Source organism: Bactrocera neohumeralis, chromosome 5 (assembly GCF_024586455.1).
Source record: "Bactrocera neohumeralis isolate Rockhampton chromosome 5, APGP_CSIRO_Bneo_wtdbg2-racon-allhic-juicebox.fasta_v2, whole genome shotgun sequence".
NCBI lineage: Eukaryota > Metazoa > Arthropoda > Insecta > Diptera > Tephritidae > Bactrocera > Bactrocera neohumeralis.
The window spans coordinates 57,977,704-57,999,975 of record NC_065922.1 but is presented as its reverse complement, the minus strand read 5'-3'; positions in this window follow the sequence as shown (position 1 = coordinate 57,999,975).

Sequence of the window (22,272 nt, the reverse complement as noted above, 5' to 3'; positions counted from 1 at the left end):
CAATTTTTAGAAAAAGCCTGGGTGCAGCTTACTTCTGCCATTTCTTCCGTAAAATTTAGTGTTTCTGACGCTTTTTGTTAATTGGTTAACGCACTTTCAGTGATTTTCAACATAACCTTTGTATGGGAGGTGGGCGAGGTTATTATCCGATTTATTCCATTATTGCACTGTATATGGAAATGCCTGAAGAAAACGACTCTATAGAATTTGGTTGACATAGCTATAGTAGTTTCCGAGATATGTACAAAAAACTTAATAGGGGGCGGGGCCACACCCACTTTTCCAAAAGAACTACTTCCAAATATGCACCTTCTTAATGCGATCCTTTGTGCCCAATTTGACTTTAATATCTTTATTTATGGCTTAGTTATGACTATTTAGAGGTTTTTGGGTTTCCGCCATTTTGTGGGCGTGGCAGTTGGCTGATTTTGCCCATCTTCGAACTTAACCTTCTTATGGAGCCAAGGAATACGTGTACCAAGTTTCATCATGATATCTCAATTTTTACTCAAGTTACAGCTTGCACGGACGGACGGACAGACGGACGGACAGACGGACAGACGGACGGATAGACGGACGGACGGACGGACAGACAGACATCCGGATTTCAACTCTACTCGTCACCCTGATCACTTTGGTATATATAACCCTATATCTGACTCTTTTAGTTTTAGGACTTACAAACAACCGTTATGTGAACAAAACTATAATACTCTCCTTAGCAACTTTGTTGCGAGAGTATAAAAACTTAAAGCACTAAACCTTTTAAAACTCTGGTACCAATATGGAAACACATGCTATTCACGATCTTCTTGGAATTGCTTAAACCACTCATGCACATTACTACGGGATAGGCACTGATCACCATAAACTTTTTTCATCATTTGAAATATTTCAGTAAACATTTTTCCAAGTTTAAAACAAAATTTAATATTTGCTCTTTGCATTTTACGACCGATGACCATAAGCTGCTGTCATTTTTTGATCGATAACATCGATTGTAGTTATCCAATTGTCTTAAAATTTCAACAAGAGATCAACCTTTTTATTTCATATACCCACCAATAGGTGGCGCCACCAGAAACAGTTATATTTAAAAAGATCTGTTTCTTTTGCGATGTTGCTAGTTAATTTGAAAACGACGAGAGCGAACATCGAAGGAACGAACGCTTGACTTCACATTTTACGAAATATATTTAAATAGCAATTAATTTACTACAGCAATATAGCACTATTTATGAATGATATACAATATTCGATTTCTATGCACTTCACTATCAGCATCATTTTAATAAAATGTGCGAAACATAGAAAAATATTACTTATGCATATTATTTTATTTCACTTTACACACACTTTTCGCTTTCACTAGAACACTTACAACTTTTCACTTAATTTTTGTTTTTATTTAATTTGCACAATTCTGACTTAAGCTTTGAAATTAAAAAAAAAAAGTTTAAAAATCGCTGTTACTATAAATTTCTCACGCGTTTATTATTGTTTTTTCCGCAACTCGAAATGATGCGCAATTTGACCGGTTACCGATCGCGACTGAAAAATTGCAATTGATTGACTCTGAGCAAATGTGAAGTGAGTGTGTAGAGATTAACACGACAGCGGCGATGCTGCCGAGAGAAGTCGTCCGTTGTTTTTGTGCACTCGCTACACGACTATTACATTACGGTAGCCGTTGCTTCTCCTTGAAAGGTTGTTCGTGAATTAGCTGCAATTTGGCGATTGCGGTGTCGAATGAAAGAACTCGCATGCGATTTTTTATATACTCTAAAAATATTTTAAAATGTTTATCAAGTGTAATACTTAGTTAGGCATACATAAGTGCTTTGAAAAAGAGTTATTTTAAGGTAGTAGTCTGGTAACTTGGGTTCAAAAAAACCAAAAAAAAATGTTGGCTTATTTTGAAAGTACAATGTTTTGAGAATATACTGTGAAATTTTCAGACAGAAATTCGAAATATTTCGGGAGTTATAACGAGTTTCCTAGAGCGCCTCAGAGTTGTTGAACTTTAAACGCGTTTTTCTCAAAACATTGTTCTTCTGGTCGGCCCAACTTTTTTTCTACTAAACCGATTGCTTTCAAATTTTAACAGGAGTTCTACACGCTTATAGTTCTCGTCGGTACTAACGACTTATATAACTTTTTATTTTACAATCCTTTCTTTGTTAAATAAAAGGGCTTTTTTTTCAAAGTCCACCAGTTTGTTATGTACCTTTAAAATTTAACTTCAGTAGTTCCGACCAGAATGGCATGTCTATAGATTAAGAGTATTCGAGAATATTTGATTTCTAATAACATCAATAGCCAAAATCACCCGGGCCACCCACGTGCATTTTTTTTTTTTGAGGTTCCAACTCCGAGTGACAATAATAATAGTAATAAAGTATTAAATTTTTTCAAATACATTTTTTTTTTTTCAATATGTAAATAAAAACACTCTAAATATTCAAAATAATTCATTTTTATTTTCCAATAAAAAACCACCATCGGAAGAAGTCATGAAAATAGGCATAAGTTACCAGACTACTACCTTAAATAAGAATGATTAAATGAATATTATATTTTTATAAGTAAGTAATAACCACCACAAATACAGAAAAAAATATTTTTTGAGGAGGCTTCTGCCTTTTAGAGTTTGCTCTATATTTTCTGCACGGACATTTGAAATGTGGGATAACAATCGAAGACATCCAGTCTACAAGGGTAGATAATTTTTGAATCAGAAAATCACAGTAGGTTGAAACTCATTGGAAAAGAAATGCAAAATTATTGTTTAGATGTTTTCACTTCATTTAAGATGTGTTTGCAATGCCTAACAAGAAGTTTAGTCATTAATCAATGTCATACGCATCAAAACAGTTGCATAAGCATTATAAAATGGAGTTGGACGTTTCAATTTCGGTAGGTAGATCCCTAAAAATTTTGTTAAAAATTATGTAAAAATTAAAAAATTTCGGTGTTTACTATTTCTTTGGCTAATATTTCTTAAAATATTTTTATTCCATTACTTAACATCTCGTTTATTTTTTTACCGATATTTTATTACAATTATTTTATCATTTACCTATATAAAAGAGAATCTTTTTAAATATTTCACCCCTAATTTTCTGTTATCCCTAGAAATGTATTGTGTATTATATAAATACAATATTATATTAAATATTGCCTATACAAATCAGCTATTTTTGAAAATTCAGTTTGTTTTACATTACACACATTAACTTTGGTATTTCACTTCACAGATCTCACCAAATGAAACTTAATTTTCTGATATAATAACACTTCATAAGAATTCATGAATCACCATCTATCAATATTTTCAGAAACATTATGATTACGTACTTATGTATGTGTCACATATCTTAGTCTGCTTTTAGTATGTTTAATTATCTCACTTGATTCTTCTGGTATGCTGTGTTTTGGCTTCATCAAACATATATGCTGTACATATGTGTATATATTAGAGTGATTCAAACAAAAAAAAAAAAATTTTCGTTTGGTACTCGGAAAATAGGTTCCTAGATACCTCTAAGAAAGCCTCTCCAAACATGAGTTTTTAATTGTAACGGGAAGGTCCTACTACATACATACAGTTTTCTATTTTTTCTTATTGTCAGATAGAAAAATTTATATCTCGCTTCCAACTACTTGAAAAAATATCTTGTTCCTTAGATTTTGTAGGAAATTGAATGCTCTACAAAAAAGGTCTATTATGATTTTTTCGTAAACCCAAACGTTTAAAAGATATTAACGGTTGAAGTTTGATTATTTTTGGGAAAATTTTTTATTTCTTATGAATTTTATAACTCAATGAAAAAAAATTATTATGAATGATGAAACTCATAGTTTTGTAGGAAATTTACTGCTCTATAAAAATGGTCTCAAATGATTTTTCCATTAAGTTAAGCGTTTACGAGATATTGATCGTCAAACATCAATGCATATTAGGGTGGATCAAAAAAAAAAAATTTTTGTTTTTCGTTTGGTACTCTGAAAAATAGGTTCCCAGACACCTCCAAGAAAGCCTCTCCAAAAATCTATTCATAATAATTTTTTTTCATTGAGTTATAAAATTCATAAGAAATAAAAAATTTTCCCAAAAATAATCCAACTTCAACCGTTAATATCTTTTAAACGGTTGGGTTTACGGAAAAATCATAATAGACCTTTTTTGTAGAGCATTCAATTTCCTACAAAACCTAATTAACAAGATATTTTTTCAAGTAGTTGGAAGCGAGATATAAATTTTTCTATCTGACAATAAGAAAAAATAGAAAACTGTATGTAGGAGGACCTTCCCGTTTCAATTAAAAACTCATGTTTGGAGAGGCTTTCTTAGAGGTATCTAGGAACCTATTTTCCGAGGACCAAACGAAAAAAAAATTTTTTGTTTTTGAATCACTCTAGTACTTTTTTTTTATAGTAGGAGGAAGCATCGAAAGCTGGAGTGCGGAACTTTAATCCGCTAAACCTAACCTACTCCCAACTCAAGACACTCCCACGGAACCAACAGGTAGGGTATTACTTCATGGAAGTGACAAGACATTTTACGTCTCCTCTATAACACGGACTGACTAACGCCTACTCTGCTGTAACTGTCTTAATGTAGTCATGATGGAAGTTGCCGCCTTGCGAACAGCTATCCATTTGTCAGAGGACTGACACATAAATGCAGTCAAATTTTCCACCGTTAGGCTACCACCTAGTGAGGTTTCTAACTTTTTTCTTATGTTTCGAAACCGAGGACAATGGAAAAACACCTGTTCAGAATCTTCTATGGACTCCGCACACATCGAACAATACGGACTGACGTCATTTTGAAATTTGTATAGGTAGCCTCTGAAGCACCCATGCTCGCTTAATATTTAGGTCAGGTGGAAATCCAGATCCCCATGTCGTCTACTTATCCACGTATGGATGTCAGGTATAAGTCTGTGGGTCCACCGTCCTTTAGTTGAGGTTTGCCACCGTTGCTGCCATATAGTTATGCTCTTCTTTCTCTCTTCTCTCTTTTGGGTTTCTGTAATTGGCGCTGATAGCTCATATAATCTTGTGAGCTCGTCACCCTGGATGTCTATGGGCGGCATACTAGCTAGTACTTCAGATGCTTCGCTGTAAATAGTTCGGAAAGCACTTGTTACCCTTATTGCTGTGAGTCTATGCACCGCATTTATTGTTTTGGCGCACGCTTTTATGTTTAGTACCTGGATCCATACTGGAGCTGCATATAGGATAACTGAGCTTATAGCTTTTGCGATTAGAAGTCGGCGGCTGGAGCGCACACAGCCTCTATTTGCCATCATTCTTGATAACGCGTTATAAATCTTGTTTGCTTTATTTGCTATGTTTGCTAAGTGCTGCTTGAATTTCAGTTTGGAGTCCAATATTACCCCTAAATACTTCAACTGTGGTTGTGAAGTAATTACGCACTCTCCTATAGTGAGAGTTATTTTTTCCTCAATTTTCCTGGTGCTTATGAGCAATACCTCTGTTTTGTGCTCGGCCAGTTCCAAACTTTTGGAAGAAAACCATTGCCGTAGGCCATTTATGCATTCACTACACTTATTTTGTAGGTCATCAAGTTGTTTACCTACTGCTACCACTACAAGGTCGTCCGCGTATGCGATTAGCTTAACGTTTTTAGGCTGTGGAATTCTTAGCACCCTATCATAAACTAGATTCCATAAAAGAGGGCCTAAAACAGATCCTTGTGGTACTCCGATTGTAATAGGGTAACTTTTTATGCCTTCGGTGGTGTCGTAGATCAACTTTCTTTTTTTAAAATAACTCATAACGATATTTATGAGGTACTGAGGAGCGCGTTTTCCATATAGGGATTCGAATATATTTTTCCATTTAGCAGAGTTGAATGCATTTTTCACATCCAGGGTGATCAGCTCACAATATTTTTTTGCACCACCTTTCCATCTTTTGCCACTTACTGCTCTTTTCGCAGTGTCGACAACTTCTTTCAGTGCATCGATAGTAGACCTCTGTTTTCTGAAGCCGTATTGTCTTTCCGATAGTCCGCCGGCTTCCTGGATCTCCAAGCGGTTTCTTATTATGCTTTCGTACACTTTGCCCATTGTGTCGAGCATACACAGAGGTCGATACGAAGAAGGTTCATCTGGTGGTTTTTTTGGTTTTGGGATTCAAACCAGACGCTGGACTTTCCAGGGATCGGGGAACATCCCTTCTTTTATGCATGCCTTGTACATTTTTGCAAAAAGAGTGGGCTTCGAAATTATGGCTAATTTTAGAGCTCTGTTTGGTATTCCGTCAATACCAGGCGCTTTGTTGTTTTTGATTTTTTTGGCTATGGCCAATAGTTCTTCTTCTGTAACCAGGGGGGGTGATTCTGCATCTTCGTTTCGTTGCTCAGCGTTAGTAATCGGTTCGTGCGACGGAAATAATGCCTCGACGACTTTCTTCATGAACGGAGCGCATTTGGGTTGCTGCCGCTTGTTTTTGAATTTGGACATACAGATTTTATAAGCAGTCCCCCAGGGGTCTATATTCGCTTCTCCACAGATTTTTTCAAAACAGTTTCTTTTGCTTCGGGTTATAGCTGACTTTAAGAGCTTTTTGTGGCTTTTAAAAGCTTCTTTGAGACGGTTTTCGTTTTCGTCGTTTTGATTGCGTTGTAGGCGACGTCGAGCTGCATGACAGAGCTTTCTCAGCGTGACAATATCTTCATTCCACCAGTATACAGGTCTTCGCTTAATGTGGAATTTCGTCCTTTGCATTGTAGCGTCGCATGCTGCCACCAGTTCCTTTCGCAATGCGTATCAGTATCAAAATCTGTTTGCTTCCAGCTTCTTTTTCGTGTAGTGTTAATGCTTGAGGGTTCCTGGGCCTGAGAGAATGAAACTTCTGCAATGATTGCCATGTGGTCACTATACATATGTGAACATGTCTGACACCTCCCACTTAGTGTGTCTGCTAAGTGCGTCATTTGCAAACATCAGGTCTATTATAGAGCCTTTAGCTCCTTTTTGATAGGTATTTTTGGTGCCTCTATTAATAATTGTGAGGTTGGTTTGGCTCAGGAATTCTAGAACCAGACGCCCACGATGGTTTGAACATCTGCTACCCCAAGCAGTAGACCATGCATTAAAGTCACCTGCCATTATTATCGGTGATTTGCATCTTCTTTCCAAAGATAATTCAAGGAGGAAGTCTTCAAATTCTCTAATGGATGCGCTGGGACGGGCATAACAGCTTACGAAATATAAATATTCCTCCTATTTGCGCCCATGTGGAACCACTTTTTGCTTCTCTGCAGCAAGATGTGAATGATTGTCCGTTGCAGGACCAAATTGCAGCTTTGCCACTTATATCTGTGATCCAGGTACTTTCCGAACGTTGGCACTATTGCTCCCTCAGTAAGGCGACATCAATGTTGCTTTCTATTATGGTTTGTTGCAGCAGTGCTTGCGGTGCAGCGCAGTGATTTAAGTTCAGCTGCAATATTCTCATTTTTTCGTTGTCTTTAGCAACTCCATGTACTTAGGGCAAGTCGTGCTCAGAACTGAGTGCTAACCTTTGCACAGCATGCAATTTGGTGTATTAGTGCATACTTTAGATACATGTCCCGGGCTTCCACAACGTATGCAAAGAGAGGACCTGTCGATGATACTGCTATATTACGCGCCATGTGGCCTGGATGGAAACATCTGTAACAACGGGAAATAGGCGAGTACTCCCGGAGTCGATAGATCGACCACCCGATCTTTACTTTGCCTATTTTAAGGGCGGTCTTAGCGTCTTGAACCCGTAGGCTTATAAGGGCTATTTGAGTGCCGCTTCTCGTCTTCCGCATATTTTTGATGTTTGCCGGCCCTATATTCTGAAAACCACACCTTTTGTAACGCGCCGCAAATTTATTCGGAGGTGGTTATCTCGTCCAGGTCTTTGCACACGATAGTGACGTTATGCGTTTTTTGCTGTATTACAGCCATTTCTCCAATCACTCCCTCTAGCGCGCTCTCTTTTAATTCTATGTAGTAGCAGGTCTCCTTTGAGCGTTTTATTAATGTGCCTTACTATCGCACTTAATTTTCTTGAGAATGTCCGCATATGATCCTCCGTCCTTTGTGGTTATAATAATGGCGTCTGGTTTCGTACGAATTCTTTTCTCAACCGGCTTTCTCTTTTTCACCACGTCCACCCATTTCGGATGCGGGCTTATCGACAGAACTGTCTTTCGGTACTACCTTAATGACCTCACCATATGACACCTGCGCTTTATCGTTCGCGTTTTTTGGTTTTTTGGTTGGTGGTAAATAACCTGATAATTCTCGTACCCTCTTTGGGGTATGTTTTTCTCTTGGGATAGGGGACACTTGCGACGCTTTTCCTACCATAACTCTTTTCAGCGATTTCTCTGGATTTTCAGCCTTGTCGTACAGTCTTGTTATGACTCTTACAAGGTCTCTAGTATATATATATGTATATGTATGTATATATGTATGCAATTGGAATTTTAAACATTAGTAATTGTTATGAATATTTTCCCAGCCTTTCCGTTGCTACTTGAATATTTTGCACTCGTCCTTGCTTCTATTGGTAAATTATTCATTCCAAAATTGGTTAAATGGCAATAATTTGCATGTCTGCAGAAAGACGTTAATATATGTATATGCATACATGCATTCGCACATTTGTTCAATTAACTTCATATTTGAATGAACATATGTAGTACATAAATAACAAATAATAATCCAACAAAAATTTGCGATATGAAGATTTTTGAAAAATACAAAATGCATATTTTACTAAGCGTTAAAAGAAAAAGAATTGTTTGAGAACCGTTATTATGTATTGTTCAATTGGAAATATTCGCAAGAAAACAGAAAATATAAGTTTAAGTATTTCTTTAAACATATTCAACGTATCCAAATTTCAAAAATCACTAATTAATAGAATTGATGGCACACACTGGTTAAATGTTCTCCAAAATACATTAGGATACCCCACATACCATCACCAATCATTTGGAGTCAAGTCAGCCGGATGTTCGAAAATCATGAAAATTCTGGGAAATTGTAAATTTTATAATGCAGTTTGGAGAAATTCAGTATATGATTGATAAGTAACTATGAATTTGACCATGTATCCAGCTGTGAATATTTAGGTATTTCATAGAATTAGAGTTCCTGCTAATGGTCGACGGGAAATACAACAATTTATACATCGGCAGACTATAGTGAAACATTTGATTTGCAAGCACGACTTTCTAACATGCCCAGCTGTTCAAAACAAATTTCGTAAATTAATCATTAATTTAGCACCAGCCTTTCGGTTTCATTTAACACTACTGTAGGCTACTTGACTCTATGCTGCATTATTATAGCATCTACCTCTTGAGTGAATACGTATGAAGTATCTGTCCAAAAAAAGCATTGCTCAGCTTACTTATACACCCTCCCTTCCTCATCGCAAAGGAGTTGCCAATTCGAGCATTGTTCCTTTAATGTTGCCAATTATCAAGAGTTAAAAGTTGTACTAAACTATTTATTCGCTTCGGCAGGATCGTAAATCTTGGGGTATTTCATGTATCATGCATAGCTTATGTTCTGGACAAGAAGTATTTTCTTTCACTATATACTTGTATAGACATTCAACATATATACATACATATACTGATTATTTTAACATACTCTTTATTTCAACTATCAGAAATTCCAAGCGTTGCGATAGTCAATAAGAGGTAGCAATATGCGTTTTCATAGATATCGATGGAACTATAGATAGAGCCCTACGAAAGAAATGCTTAATAACAGAATAGCGAAAACTGTAGTATGCAATGAAACTATGCAGAACTCTTCAGAGAACCACGAAGGGATTCTCTTAAGGAGGAGTACAATCACCTCTTTTATGGATTCTGGTAGTAATAGCTCAATAGATCTTCTGACAATCAACGGCATGAGATGCAAAGGTTAAGCAAATAATACACATTCTGTCATGTTATATAGAGAACGCTTACACTAACGAAACAATTAAGCTCTGAAGAAGGACTAAGTATTACTAATTACTGGCAAAACCAAGACTCAGCTAAAATTTCCTTAGAAAAAATCTAAAAACTAGCGGGAAGCTTTACTAGGCCTTACACCTCTTCACGTAGTTAAACAGATTTCGCAATAGCAAGCCCTATTACTAATGATGAAAGATAAGACAGGGAAAAGATGAGATGAGGGAAAAAGAAGACTGTGTCATCTGAAAAAGCATTAAAGTAGAAGTAAGTAAAAGTAAGGTTAGCAATTCTTCTATTCAATTTTAATAGATGTGAAATACCGAAGATATTAAATTTTTATTTAAAATTCAGCATAAAATGTCGTGAAATCCATCTAATACAAAGAATGAAATAAAATCACACTCACAGGATGGATCCAAGACTGCAGAAATAATTTGCGCGGAGAATATGGAACCTTGGAGATAATAGTCCTCGACGACGGGACCAGAGCTAGCTTTTCTCCCCAATAGCACCTCAATAAAAAACGAACTGAGGCATGAGAAAAGAAAGAGACAGATGCTAATACAATAATAACGGAATAAGACTATCGAAGCATTTAATAGACGGATACAACACCAGAAGATTTAAAAATAATATTTATGGGACACTTCAGACTACGCAAACACTTGTCGTTTCTGTGAGTTGAAACTCGCGACAGGAATGCAATGCTGTGGCGAGAATAAGGCTAGGGTATTTAGGAGTCATGCAGCCGAAACAATGAAATATAGCAGTTGAAAATATACAGTATACAGAAATGTTCCAGATAAGCGACTTAGACTCTTGATATTCAAATCGCTGATTAGGCGGCTTCAAACAAAGTAGTTCCGTAGGCGTATGAAATTACGGGCAAAATATATAATTCGCACTCTTTTGGCACTACAATCCTTCGCTGGTATTAAAACTATTTCAATATAATGCATAAAGTGCTCTTATATAATATAATTTTCGATTTTCATTTCTGTTAGTGGTTTTATGATGGTCAAAACCTCAAAGAATTTACCCATTCTCTACATGACGTATGAGCAACTTTATCGTTAAGGGGCTATACCAGTGTGACGCATGAAAAATTAGGCGATTTTCGTGAATTTTTTTTAAAAGAAAGTACTAGATTGAATGTTTCGACTTTCTATGGACGTAATAATAAGTTTTTTTTTTACAAAAATATTGAAAAATAACAGAGTTATGTGCTGTCTGCGGAAGTGCCGAAAAAAAAGTGCCTCAACTGCTGGCATGAATCTGGTCGATTGAGTAGCTGAAACAAAAAAATTCAAAATGTTTATTAAACTTAAATATATTTTCTATACAATGAACTACGATCTTTGAAAAATATCAAAAATTAAGAAAATGGCGTAATTTTGAAAAAACAAAATCGTTTTTTTACGAAAAAAATTGTGATTTTTTTAATGCCAAATTGACAATTTTCAACCAATCAAAAGGATCGTAGTGCTATGATGTATAGCAAATGTATTCAACTATATCCAAATGATATTTTTTACAAGTGTAGGGCAATTTAATTAATTGTCTTTGCAAATAGCAATTATGTTGCCGAAGTCGTAAATTGGCACTTTACAGTTGGTCAAGAAAATCATGGTTTTTCTTATATGTGTATTCGCATCTTTGTAAGTAACGTTTATCTTTCAGTTATAATATTAGTAAGTGCACTCTCGACTGTTTGTTGTCGAGAGTTTTCATTTACTTTAATATTGGATATACAAAAATTAGATAAAAATAGTTTAACGACGTTTGAAATAATATTACGAAAGAAGCTTGTTGCGAAACATGTTCTTTTTTAATATCATGCACATTATTATGCACCCATGCGTTTAAATGTTTACAAGCTCCTCATTATCACGTGCATAATTATTTGTCAAGTTGCATAATTAACTCATTCTTTCTATATAATATGATTTTGCAATTCAACTAGCCTTATACCCATTTTTGTGCACAAGACAAAACGCGGTCGCTATAAAACTAAAATAACAGAACGCTGCCATTCAAAAAAAGTGCCTCAACTGCTGGCATGAATCTGGTCGATTGAACATAAACAAAAAAATTCAAAATGTTTGTTAAACTTAAATATATTTTCTATACTTAATTTTGAAAAAAAAAAAAAAAAAAATCGTTTTTTTACGAAAAAATGGTCGTTTTTTTAATGCCAAATTGACAATTTTCAACCAATCAAAAGGATCGAGTCTATTGTATAGCAAATGTATTCAACTATATCCAGTTTTAATTTGAAGTCGTTTGGTCAATTTCTCGTTGAGTTATAATGTCAGCAATTTTGAAAAATATAAACTATCGAAAAAGCAAACAAAAAAAATTTTTTTTTGAAAGTGTCACACTTAAGTAGTTGTAGATATGTACGTATGTATTTAAGTAAATTCTATAAAATCTTATCTATGCGAAAGGCTACGAGTCAATATTTATTTTTATATATGTACTTTTTCCATTTCGTTTTCTTGAACAAATTTGAGTATAGGAGTATTTAAACTCTAAAGATATACATATGTAGATGCTTTTAATAATTCTTGAACAAAAACTTTTGTTAAATTACCATAAAACCCTTAGCACACTTCATAAACCTTTCACATTCTAACATGCGTAACTACTTACCCCCAGAATACATGCATATCTCAAAGAGGCCCTCTACATCTAAAACTAAAACTCTCTCTGTATTCATTATTAATGAATAATTTCTTATAATTCAAATGAATCCTTTTGTTAGTAAGTGTAAATATACTAAACATATTGAGGTAATTTCATTAATAACAAATGCAACAATATTCACTTAAGGGTACCTCCGAAGACTCAATGTACTTACAAGTAATAATGTCCTACTCACGTACATATGTACGTAGATGTATGGGTGAAAATAATTAAATCTGAATAATTTAGTAGTTACCAAATTAGCTCATTATACCCTTGCAACATATTGCGACAGAGTATAATAATCTTGTTCACTTAACGGTTGAACGTATCACATAAAACTAATTGAGATAGATATCGGGTTATATATAATATATGTATACAAGGCGCGTTCCAAAGTAAACAGGACTTCAAAAAAATTAACAGCACATATGGTTTCGGCAAAATCAATTTATTTTAATCAAAATAGTCTCCTTCTGCTTCAATACAGCTTTTTGCACGGTCCACAAACATTTCGAATGAGTGTTTTAGCTCGGTATGGCCGCCAGTATGCCGGTGCAAGCTTTTTGAACGGCTTTCCTTCCATGGGCAAATGCATCTTTCCAAAAAGTAAGAATTCGCACGGTGCCATATCAGGTGAATACGGGGAGTGGTTAATGGTTAAAATATGATTTTTGGTCAAATAATCGGTCATATGTCTTTCGATTGTTGGATTCTGAGCAATTTTTGGTCGTCAGTCAATTTGTGCGGAACAAACCGTGCACACACCTTTCGTAAGCCCAAATGTTCGGTCAAGATGCGATAAATCGATGTTTTTGGAGATGTTCAATTCCATTTCCATGAATTTCAATGATGATTTTGGCTGATTTTTGACGAATTTAAGCACAGTTTCTATGAAATTTCTGGTGATCACGGATTTTGATTGGCCCACAAGTTGATCGTCATTTATGTCCTCACGACCACTTTGAAAACGTTGAAACCACTCGTGCACTCTGCTTCGGGACAGGAAATCATCGCAATAAATTTGTTTCATCAATTCAAACGTTTCGGTAAAAGTTTTACCAATTTTAAAACAAAATTTAATGTTGGCTCATTGTTCGAAGCTCATTTTCTCACCGATAACACAAACATACTGACACTTAAAACGCAATTCACTTTCAATAGATGAAATTTCATGAAATTCTCATCGAACAATCGATAAAGATAGCAGATTCTAACGCACTACTCGACATATAGATGGCGCCACCAGGGGCGCTAGATTCAAAAAGTCCTGTTTACTTTGGAACGCACCTTATATAAATGATCAGGATGACGAAAAAAGTTCAAATCCGGGTGACTGCTTATTTATCCGTCCGTCAGTGCCAGCTGCAACACAGGGATATCTTGCTGAAGCTTGGTATCGGGATCTCACTCCGTGTTAAAAAATACTAAAAGAGTAATAACTCAATAACTAAATACGTCAGAGAAATTAAATTTTACGATCGAGAAGCTATGAGAGGGCTTTATGGGGGCCGGTATGAAAATTGGACGGTGGACGTGACACCGCCCACTTTTTGGTGAAATCTCATATCTCGGGACCCGACTGATTGATTTCAAAGTTTAGTATGTGGCACTCTTCTTTACAGTGTGGAAAAATAGATAAAATTGGACGAGATCTAGACCTAGTTTTCCAATAGCTATCGTCGTTTAAAAAGTTCAAATTTTTTTCTTTTAAAACTTAAGATTGTAAGGAAACAATTACCATCCAGAATCGTCTTGTTCAAACATCAAATTGACAAGCTTTTGCTTCTCAGAAGTGTGTGGCTTTTTAAAAATTAATTCGTTAATCTTTTGCAATTGGTTTTGCTTATTTATTTATTCATTCGCAATACTCATTATAAATTGACCGATTCACTGGATTCTGCGATGGATGCTATCGTACATTTGCTTATTATACTCTCGCGATAAGTTGCTAAGGAGAGTATTATAGTTTTGTTCACATAACGGTTGTTTGTAAGTCCTAAAACTAAAAGAGTCAGATATATGGTTACATATACCAAAGTGATCAGGGTGACGAGAAGAGTTGAAATCCGGATGTCTGTCTGACCGTCCGTCTGTCCGCCCGTGCAAGCTGTAACTTGAGTCGGATAATAACCACGCCCACCTCCCATGCAAAGGTTATGTTGAAAATCACTAAAAGTGCCTTAACCGACTAACAAAAAACGTCAGAAACACTAAATTTTACGGAAGAAATGGCAGAAGAAAGCTGCACCCAGACTTTTTTTTAAATTGAAAATGGGCGTGGCGTCGCCAACTTATGGACCAAAAACCATATCTCAGGAACTACTTCACCGATTTCAATGAAATTTGGTATATAATACCCTGATGACATGTACGAAATGTGGGTGAAATCGGTTCACAACCACGCCTTTTTCCAATATAACGCTATTTTGAATTCCATCTGATGCTTTCTTTGTATAATATATACATTAGGAACCAATGATGATAGCGGAATAAAACTTTACACAAGTACGGTATTTGAAAAATATGTAAATGACGTATAATGGAATCTCGATTATCACTTTATCATGCGAGAATATAAAATGTTCGGTGACACCCGAACTTAGCCCTTCCTTACTTGTTTTGATATAGGATTTTTGTATGTTGTGTGTCAAAGAAAATAACTGTCATTGTATACTAGCGTTGAGTATAGTAATGTATAGTTATTGCCCACGAAGAAATCGAGGTGGCCCTAAGGGCATCTGGAGTGCTTTACTTACATATAAAGATTATAAAGATGTTAACGTACAGGAACATAGTATTTGACCGCGGTACTTTAACCCAGTCTAGAACGACCATAATTTCATGGCCTAAGATTAATAAAAATGTTAAAGAAATTAAAATCAAGGAAGAGCTAACCTCAGGTGGAGCGAAACATTTTATACTTTCGCAATTTGTGAGGCTCTCGAAATATTCCCTTTTAAAATTTAAATTCATATATAGCCGATAAAAAGTTTTGGCTAAGTATTAGTCATTGTATTTATTATAGGCAGGATCTGTTAATCCGTGGATGGATTTCACCCATTTTGGGTGATACTATAGCATATAATTTTGCTAAGACGTCTTAAATAAACACGGTTAAAAAACTAATTAAAAACTTATTTTCTATTTTCTCTGAATTTTATAGAGATATGTGCCTATTTTAGCCTACTTTCTCGATAAAAAGTACATCACAAGGACACACTCTTTATGTCTGATAAGGTAGTTTTAAGTAAGAAATTAGTATCATTGGTAAAAAAATTGGTTAAATATACTTTAATATTGTATTAACAAAACTATTTTCATATTGGTGGAGTAGTTCATAAGATATGAGAATTCATCTGAAAGGGTGCGTTGCCGGTCCCACTGTCTAAGTTCTAAAGTGATTCCTAAGCAACCTTTCCGTAATATCTTTATTGTCTCATTTCACCCATTTTCGCACAACAGGATGAGGTGCTACAAAAATTTCTAGTCAGCTAGTTGAGCTAATATACTTTACTGGTTAGTAAGACGTCCAGCCATTCATATTCTTACAAGCAAAAAGTCCTTTTTTACTGAGGTTCCCCGTAATAGAATAGAGTTTAATATCTTAATTCATTATTTAATTCTAACACTTTACAGGTTTTATGAGTACCGCAATGGTCCGATTCCGCCCATATGGTTTATCAACCTCCTCAGAATACCTTTACATATCAATATTAGTTTATCTAGTTATAAATAACCGTTAGGTTGAACTATTTCCTCTGTTATGAATGAATAAACGACAGAAGTGACGAGTATGAATGCATTTTTATTTTTGGTTCAACATTCTTTACAAATATTTTTGTTGGGAAAGTTTTGGGAGGTTTTGCAATATTATTGTTTGAAAGTTTACGTAAAAATACATTTTAAATATTGTAAGTAACAAATATCATATATACATACGTATACACCTTATTTTTACACTCATTCAAACAAAGTGACTAATGGCATGTATGCTTTTTATACTCTCGCAACAAAGTTGCTAAGGAGAGTATTATAGTTTTGTTCACATAACAGTTGTTTGTAAGTCCTCAAACTAAAAGAGTCAGATATAGGGTTATATATACCAAAGTGATCAGGGTGACGAGTAGAGTTGAAATCCGGATGTCTGTCTGTCCGTCCGTCCGTCCGTCCGTGCAAGCTGTAACTTGAGTAAAAATTGAGATATCATGATGAAACTTGGTACACGTATTTCTTGGCTCCATAAAAAGGTTAAGTTCGAAGATGGGCAAAATCGTCCAACTGCCACGCCCACAAAATGGCGAAAACCGAAAACCTATAAAGTGTCATCACTAAGCCATAAATAAAGATATTAAAGTGAAATTTGGCACAAACGATCGCATTAGGGAGGGGCATATTTGGACGTAATTTTTTTGGAAAAGTGGGCGTGGCCCCGCCCCCTACTAAGTTGTTTGTACATACCTCGGAAACTCCTATAGCTATGTCAACCAAACTCTATAGAGTCGTTTCCTTTAAGCATTTCCATATACAGTTCAAAAATGGAAGAAATCGGATAATAACCTCGCCCACCTCCCATACAAAGGTTATGTTGAAAATCACTAAAAGTGCGTTAACCGACTAACAAAAAACGTCAGAAACACCAAATTTTACGGAAGAAATGGCAGAAGGAAGCTGCACCCAGGCTTTTTTTTAAATTAAAAACGGGCGTGTCGTTGCCCACTTATGGGCCAAAAACCATATCTCAGGAACTACTTCACCGATTTCAATGAAATTCGGTATGTAATATTTTCTAAAGACCCTGATGACATGTACAAAATATGGGTGAAATCGGTTCACAACCACGCCTTCTTCCAATATAACGCTATTTTGAATTCCATCTGATGCTTTCTCTGTATTATATATACATTAGGAACCAATGATGATAGCGGAATAAAACTTTACACAAATACGGTATTTGAAAAATATGTAAATAACGGATAATGAAATCTCGATTATCACTTTATGATGCGAGAGTATAAAATGTTCGATGACACCCGAACTTAGCCCTTCCTTACTTGTTAACTTTCACATCAGCAAATCACAGACACGATAGGGATTTCTAGCATGAAACTCATAGTAATGAGTTCAAAGTGTAATTTTTAATTTTTTGATTAACCAATAATTAAGTTATTTAAAAGTGGTTGGACATATGAATTGTCACGCAGAAACAGTCCCACGCTCATGCGACCCTTGGATAGTAGAAGTCATGACAAGCTTACACACCAAATGCGCGGCACATATAAAGTGTGTATGTATTTATGTACCAATTAAAGAAAGTCTGTATGTTGAAAAATTATGTCGCACAACTTAAACTAATTAGTTCAATTTTGTTTATTTTTACTTCATTTGTTTCATTTGGTAATTTAATATATTTGACCGCAAGTTAAGGTTGGTTGAAGAATGTGAGCTGCACACAGCAAATTAAAGCAACAAAAGGAACATAGTTATTGAAAACACAGACTAATCGCTTAATTTCGCTTATTTAGTTTTGATTGTATATGCATGAAGCTTTAATTGCTTAAATGTTTTATTATTCATTTATTTTTTCAGTAAACGTGCAACTGAGATACGTTTAAAAATTGTTCTGTTGTATTTAGATTTATGTTTGTACTCATTTTGTTTGAAATTCGCCAATGATCAGGTCGAACTCCTACAACTGTAATTTATTTAAATTAAATAAGAAGTACTCTTGTAGAATTATTGTTTACTTTTCACATAATTTATTGATTTGCGACATTTAACATGTGTGTGTACTTGTATACATCGTAATTACCAATATGGCAGACTTGTGCAGAAGTCTTTGAAAATGATAATAATTATAAGCAACATGACTTTTTTAATCTAGCGCCCCCTGTTGGAGCCATCTATATGTCGACTGGTGCTTTAGAATATGTTATCTTTATCGATTTTCCAGTGAGAATTTCATGACATTTCATGGATTAAAAGTGAAGTTATTGCGTTTTAAGTGTCAGTATGTTTGTGTTATCGCTGCGAAAATTAGCTTCGAACAAAGAGCCACCATTAAGTTTTGTTTTACAATTGGTAAAACGTTTACCGAAACGTTTCAATTGATAAAACAAATTTATGGCGATGATTGCCTATCCCGTAGCAGAGTGCACGAGTAGTTTCAACGTTTTCAAAGTGGTCGTGAAGACATAACTGACGATCTACACGTGGGTCAATCAAAATCCGTGATCACCGGAAATTTCATCAAAGCTGTGAAGCTTTAAATTCATGGAAATGGAATTGAACATCTTCAAAACATCGATTTATCGCATTTTGACCGAACATTTGGGCTTACGAAATTGACTGACGACCAAAATTTGCTCAGAATCCAACATTCGAAGGACATCATTAAACCGATTATTTGACCAAAAATCATACCGGCTCATTCGATATGCTTTTGGACCATGCAAAAACTGTATTGAAGTAGAAGGAGACTATTTTGAATAAAATAAATTGATTTTGCCGAAAAAAATGTGTTCTGTTTTTTTTTAAGTCCTGTTTACTTTGGAACGCACCTTGTAGAACAAAATCTATTGAAACTGAAAGATAAAATGACAAACAATATTAAAATAATTTACGTGGGATCATAGGTCGGGGAAAAGGGAAGGGTAGGGCGTGGTTGAAGGGTTAAAAACGATTTATATCGAAAAAAGACTGCTCCTTCAATTTCATTTCTTAAAACTTGAATCACTGTGTTTCAGAAAGTGTCAAATTAGAAAGAAAGGTTGGGGGCTCCTTCGCGAGGAGATCATTTTACCGCAGTCGTGGGGACATTTTGCAATTCCATTCACGCGGTAAAGCTAAAAGTCTTGTCCGACGCAAATTATCAAAGTTGTATGGAGTAGAGTGAGGTGAAAACATTCAGCACTTTTTCTTCAAATGGTCCGACATTTGTAAGATTCATGTTTAAATATCTTGACAATCTATCGGCGAAGGGAAAGACATAGGCTCAAAGCACTTCGACGAGGGTATTATGATCAATAATATAGGAATTTTAGGCATAATTTCATGATATCAGTGTTAGGATCAACCTCTTAAATTAACCTAAGTAATATTACACAAATCTGTAATCACAAGACTTTTAGCAAAGACTTTTCGCGTTTGTTAAGATTTTAACCCATAGTCGTTGATTTTATAGTACAGTTAGACCACACACAAGTTCCTATGAGTATTTTCAATGAGCATGAAAAAACTCAGAACATATTTAATATGTACTCGAATCTGCCGAACAATAAAATTGTACGCACAATTTAAGTTGTTTCTTTAGTGTTATTTGAATTTGTTATCATCCGTTGCGGTAGGCGAGTGAAGAATTTGTGAAATTAAACAAAATGCCATGAAACTCTGAATGCCCGTAAATTAATTTAATGCACACATAACCGTAAATATAAACATGGTTTTTGACGCTTTGACCGTTGAATGAAAGAATTGGATATGCTCAAGAGTTATGAATATCAAAGACATTACATCTTGCATTAAAGTTAATTTACTTATCTGGAACTTTATCATTCATTAGGCGTTAACTTTTGTAAAGGTTGATAAATTTAGTTATTTTTAGTATTTTTTTATATCTTTCTTGCCTTTTTCCATGCATAATGTCCTTACTTTGTACGAATACGAGAATCAAATATAAGATTTTCATCTAACTATTTCCCGGATCAAAGTACTAACATAGACATAGACATGGTGTGATAAATTAAAATATCTTTCTAATCGTTTGATGAATATAATTTATTTACTTAGGTATTATAACTGATCATATAATACATCACATTTCAAAGAATTAAAATAGTACTATGTATGAAATTTATCAACTTCACTGAAATGTATAAAAATTTGGTATGTAGAAAATATTTGTAAAAGAATAACACTATTCAGTCATTCAAGTACTACTAGAAGACAAAATATAACGATTTAAGGAAAAATTTTCCTGCATTGTTTTTAAGTTTGTATGTGATTGTCTGTGCAATGAGCCATAACTTCCAAAGTAATTTGAACAATATTTTTGGCAAAACGCCATGAAGACGGAAATATAATTCGGTTCAATAAACTTTTTTAGCTGGATAGTGATGTACAACATGAAGACGAAATTTGAAAAGATCAAAAAACAAACCTCATAAATCGATAGTTTAAATATTCAAAAATATTTGCCTAAAAGAATTTTTCAAAATTCAAATTATTTTATTATAGCAATAGGCGTTTACGTGACGTGAGTGGATGGATGCAACTACTTTTTTCGATGCAGTTGCACAATATCTCAAATTATAAACGGCCGATTTACTTGAAATATGGCGTGAGTATTTTTTAAATATCTCTCTATTAAATAAAGCAACAAAATATGAGTACTTGAAATTCGTAATATTTTTTTAAAAATTGGACAAAGCAAAGGAAAAAATATATATTTTGGAGTGGCCGCCAGGTTTTGAAACATTTTTTTTTAGTGTTGCAGCTTGAGATAGCGACATTCGTCCTGAATTCGGGCTTCTAGACTAGAATATCCCCTAAAATGGTGACTTAAATAATGGTTTGATTTAGTAATACACATTGCATGTAACCCAGCTAACATACCCAGTACGCTGCTTTAAATGTTGGTGGTGAAAAATGGTATCCATGGAAAATCTTTAGCCCTCCAATTAACACGAAAAACCACAAATGTTTGGTGAAACTCGGCCACATTTTGGCCAAACGTTCACATGCATATGTATGTATGTAAGCATGTGTGTTAATTTCTTCTGTTCTCCTTCAAAGTATAAATTTCGAAAAACAAATATTTTTTCCAGCTTTTGATAGGTTGTACAAAAGTTTTTTAAAAATAAAATACTAAATTTGAAATTGATATCTCAAATAGTTTTGAGTTATAAAATGTAAACGTTCAATTCAATCAGCTTAATCAGTTAATATTTAAATGCCCTTTTTTGTAAGGCATGTTTTGAACTTATAGGTACTTAATAAGATGAATAATTTGAAATATGTATGTATTTAAACACACTGCATTCCTGTAATATATGAAGAGCTGAACACCCCTGTAAAGCTTGTTTTGAAACGAATTATTACATTGGGAAGAATATGAGTGTTTCTTTGGTCACAAACGACTGGTAATATTGATATTTAAAGTAGCACATATTTTTAAGGCAGTTAAAACCACCGAAAATCACGTTTAATGTCGTATTCAATGTTTCTTATGATGATAGCAACACCTGTTGCTATCAGCGTGTGATAATGCGCAGCCGTCAACTTTTATATAGTACATACGTATTGTATATAATAGCCAAATTGTATAAACAGTTTGGAGAGCAACAGTAAATAAAACTATTTACTGGCTACCTTTCATATATGAAAGTAAAAACAACAAAATAAGCGCTTAACATAAATAAAATAAGTTATAAAGTAGAAAATCCTGATTTTGCAAAAACCATAACCATATATGATATGGTGAAATTCTGGATTCTACTCAATGTTGACTCAAAAATATAAAACTCAAAATAAAATTTATCTTGACTCAACTGTGAACGGCAACCATGATCTCTCTCCCAAACAATGAGTATATCTCG